Below are 5,019 nucleotides of genomic sequence, written 5' to 3'. Positions count from 1 at the left end.
GATTGAAACCAAAATACAGCACACTGACCAGAAGCAGACTCACACTGGGTTAAAAGCCAAGGAATAAAAATGGGTCTTAAGATAAGTTATACAAATGGACAGTGAGGAAGCTTGTCCAATGTGGAGGGGGAGCTCATTCCACAGTTTAGAGCCTCTGAGCTCCATTTGGACCTCGGTATGTCCAGGAGCAGCAGGTCAGCTGACCTGAAGCACCGAGCAGGAGTGTGGGGGTGGAGAAGCTCACAGAGGTAAGGAGGGGCCAGACCATTTAAGGTTTAAAAACAAATAAATGATCTTAAAATAAATTTTATATTGCACAAGCAGCCAGTGGAGGGAGGCCAGGATGGGTGTTACATACTCCCTCTTACGTACTCCAGTTAGAAGGCGTGCAGCTGCACTTTGCACCAACTGGAGACGTGTGAGGGAGGACTGGCTCACCCCAAAATAAAGAGCATTACAGTAATCCAGCCGAGATGTAATGAAGGCCTGGATTACTGTTTCAAAGAGCTGCTGTGTGAGAAAAGGTTTGGCTTGAGCCAGCTGTCTGGTGTGGAAGAAGCTGGACTTCACTCCAGAGCTGATTTGCCGGTCCAATTTAAAATCACTGTCCATCCTAAAACCCAAGTCTGACACTGTTGGCTTTAAAAAGCCTACCAAAGGGCCCAAATCAACAGGCAGGGATTCACGAGCGCCACTGCGACCAAACACCATTTCTTTCTTAGAGAACCAAAACACTAACTGAGACAACTGCAACTAATCCAGCATACTGCTACTTGTGTCCTCATGAAGGCCACAAAAAGGGATCAAATCAGTCTGGTTCTCACATCTTTACACTGGTTTCCTGTGAGACAAATAATTGAGTTTAAAAAGTTGCTGCTGATGCAGAAGACTGTCCAATTTACTTTCCACCCTGACACATGAAGTTTTTCTCCTTCTAACTTCTGAAACAATCTACTTCAATTTGCCAAAAAGGAATGCAGACAAACTTTCTCAATTTTCTTGGGTTGATATTAAACAAATTTATCTTATGCATGAAATATGCCACTGACATCTCTGACTTCCCCATAGTTAAATTGTTACACACTTACATTATTACACACTTACATTTTTACATAGCCACATTATTACAGAGCTACATTATTACACAGTTATTATTGCATAATTACATATTTCTAGGGTTTGAAAATCGAATAGAAAAAATTGAAGATCTAGATTTTTTGCGTCGCAGTCATAGACTGTATGTAAAGAGATGGGCGGAGCCTCCGTGACGTCACCCGTAGGTTTCTGAAGAGCTGAATTGAAGCTTGGTGGGCAGTTCCTACCATCGCCATCTTGGCAGCGTCATGCGCGTCGTCTCGCCCAGAAAATACATATATGGGCAAAGAGGGGAGCCGTGAGCGTCATGCCGGATGATTGACATCAAGCGAACTCCGAGCTTTCTGTAGCTAAGAGCTAACCCAGAGATAACGGGAGCTATCCAACGGAGGTAAGCGGGCTAAAGCTAAGTCACGTTGTTAACCGGCTAAAAACCGCGGTTGTTCTACGTTCTTCTTACTTGAAGCGGGAGATCGGTACCTGTCAATCAAAAGGACACGCCCCTAAATATGCCGAACTTCGAGATTAAATTACTTTCAAACGGGCGAGTTAGAAAAAAATTCACTCCCCCCACAGTTGTCATGAAGGTAAACCTGACCTACAAATTGAAAATAGATTTTTGAACCAGGCTGTAAACATGTTTGTTTCTGCTTTAAACATGTTTATTTCTGCTGTAAACATGTTTATTTCTGCTGTGAAGTTGGTCTTTTTAACATGGGAGTCTATGGGGATTTGCTCTGTTTTGCAGCCCCTAGTGGATGAAGGGGGAACTGCAGTTTCATGCATTTCCTCATAGGCTTCACTTTTAACCGCTGAAGTTTGCCACTTGGTGGCAGTTTTAAAATCAAAAAATTTTTTGCTAGAATGTTTTTTCTAATAAATGAAAATAATCCATTGTAAATAAAAAATAAAAAAATAAAAAAAACTTGTCATTTTATTTATTTATTTTTTTTATTTTAACTTGTCTTCTCAGGCGTTATAGCAGCAGAATGATGGTCTTATCACTGTATTGTTTTTTCCTAATTGAAATCAAGAAAAATGACTAGCAAAAAAAAAAGTACTTTTCTTTTGTTTTCAGTCTACTAAAATAGCAATATTGAAGAATAATGAAAAATCGCAAATTAAATCGAATTGGCACCCAAAAAAATTGGAATTGAATCGAATCTGGACCAAAGCACATCATCACAGCCCTAATTATTACACAGTTATATTATTACACAGCTACATTATTACACTGTTGCAATATTACAACGTTAGATTTTTACACAGTAACAATATTACCATACGGTCTATGATTACAGTTACAGATTTATTTGAAATCGTGTTTGAGAGCATGTTTGAGAGCACCATCACCGTTTCTGCTCAGACAGAATAATCCACTGAATGATATCTTGGAGATGCAGGAGCAGAAAGTATCTTCAATATCAGAAGCTGCTGCTTCAGAACCGCAGTACCAGAACTTTAAGTTTTCAAAGCAGCTACTTTATTATATATGAAAAAAAAAACAAAAAAAAAAAAACAACTCAAGATTAAGAGTGAAAAAGTTCCCTGTGAAGGAAAGACAAAAAAATGCAGGAAGTAACGAAAATTAAAGAGGTTTCCTCAAACTGCAAGGTGGTTCTCCACAAACTGGACCAGCGGCCATGTCTTCCTGCAGCGCCTGGTTGAAGGTCTACGGTAAAATAAAAACGTGTAAAGTCCAAATTAGCTGGATCATCCTGGAAGACATCAAATGATATTCATTAAATGTCTTCATTCATTCATTTGTTTGTTTTACTTTCTGCAGCTGAGATGTTTTTCAAAATTATTTAGCAAATTCAGAAAAGTAGCAGATTTTTAAAGTGAGAAAAAATATTTTTACATAAAACTACAAAAATGAAACTGCTTTTTTTTTCCTTTTTTTTAATCATTGTCTAGCCAATCAAGAAAAAATGTATAATATATATATATATATATATATATATTATACATTTTTTAATAAGTTTTAAAAATTACAATGTCTGTGAAAAACAGAAAAGATATTTTAGGAATAAATTAACTTATAAATGCATTTGAGCTAAAAAAAAAAAAAAAAAAATTAATAGTTTGTCATCTTCACAAAAAATATTTTCTCATTAGTTCAGAAAAGGTGAATTTATTTGTCAAGTCAGAAGCGTTTTATTTTAAATTTTCATATAAATCCTGAAAAATCTCCCTTTTGGATGGATCATTTTGGTAGATAGAAATACTGGTCATTTTTTATTTTATTTCTCTTTTGGAAAGTTTTATTTATCTTTCATTTTTCATCAAACCAGAAAATCCAAATAGAATAATTTTAAATTCATTTTGCAAATTCACAAAAAAGAATAACATTTATTGATCAGCTTTCTCATTAAATTCAGAACAAACCATTTTAATTTATGTAATATTTTATTAGTCAATTCAGAAACACTGATTATTTTTTTAGACTTTATCATTGAAAAAAAAAAATTTAGAAAAATAATTTAGCTTTATTTTCTCATGGGTTGCTAGTGGGAGCGGTGCAAAATTATAATGCTAATTACATCATCTCTATCTGCATGAAATCAAAGTTCACCTTGCAAACAGTAAAGCTTTTTGCTGAAACCTCTCTGTCTGTAGCTTTGACAATTTTTTCTGCTGCATCAATGAAAAACAAACCTCTTTATTCTGACCCAGCAGCTAAACACACACACACACACACACATGCACTTAGCCACACATCAACATGACTGAATACATGTGTGTGCATTCCCATGCATGTGTATAAGACAAGGATAGAAGAGAAACAGAGGGAGGAGGCTGATCAGGAGACAGACCTAAGCACAAAAACATGGACATGAAAACGCACACAAGCACTGGGCCTGGATGCCTCGTCTCCTCAGCTGGCTGGATCTTCTGGTTGCCATGGTGCCAGTCCACCAGTCAGCTGGAGGGAGTGTGAGTGGGTGTTGGGGACTAGGTCGGTTGCTGACTCCTGGTTGGGACACAAAAACAAACACAATTATATGCATTACCATAAATTCAGCCACAAATCAAACAGCATAGAGACGTGTATACGACATGAGAATAAGCGTGAATGTACACGTGTGAAGACGTGCACAAACACACATGTAGGAAAAGACACGCAATCCTTCCCCTGTTGCAGATAGATCTGCAAACATGTTGAGGCTCACTTCACAAAACACACTTATTAATAAGCCACATTTATGAACGCAGACACACACATATAAGCTGTCACATCACACATCAAGGTACACTCACCGGCCGCATTATCAGCGCCACCTGTTCGATTCCTTGTGGACACAAACTAAAGTCAAACAAATCACATGACAGCAGCTTAAAGCTTTGAGTCATGCAGACGTACAAACTGAGGCTCCAATTCCCACAGACTCACCAGAACTGGACAATAGAAGATGGAGAAACGTTGCTGGTCTGATGAGTCTCCAGTTCAGCTCCACATTCACATGGTAGGATCAGAATCTGCTGGAAACATCATGACAACATGGATCCATCCTGCCGTCAGGATCAACGCTTCAGGCTGCTGCTGGTGGAATGGTGGGGGGAGGTTTTCTGGTCCCACTTTGGTCCCCTTAGTCCCAACATGACCTGGTTTAACCTCCACAGCCTACCTGAGTCCTGCTGCTGACCATGTCCATCCCTTTCTGAGCACAGTGTAGCATCTTCTAACATCCAACAGAACGTCTTCTCATCAATGTAAAGCTGACAAAACTTTGTAGAATCCTTCCAACATCTTGTTAAATGTCAAATGAAAACGTTCATAGCAGGACGTGAAGAGAATTTCTTTAATTAAATCAACAGCGCCCTCTGCTGGGGGATGGATTTCTCTCAGCTGACTAACTTTAGTTAGTTGGTTTGATGATCAACAGAGGTGGCAATTCCTGGTCCAGAAAGTAAAAGTCCTGC

Source organism: Telmatherina bonti (assembly GCF_933228915.1).
Source record: "Telmatherina bonti genome assembly, chromosome: 4".
Lineage (NCBI taxonomy): Eukaryota > Metazoa > Chordata > Actinopteri > Atheriniformes > Telmatherinidae > Telmatherina > Telmatherina bonti.
Note: the sequence above shows the minus strand (reverse complement) of the source record.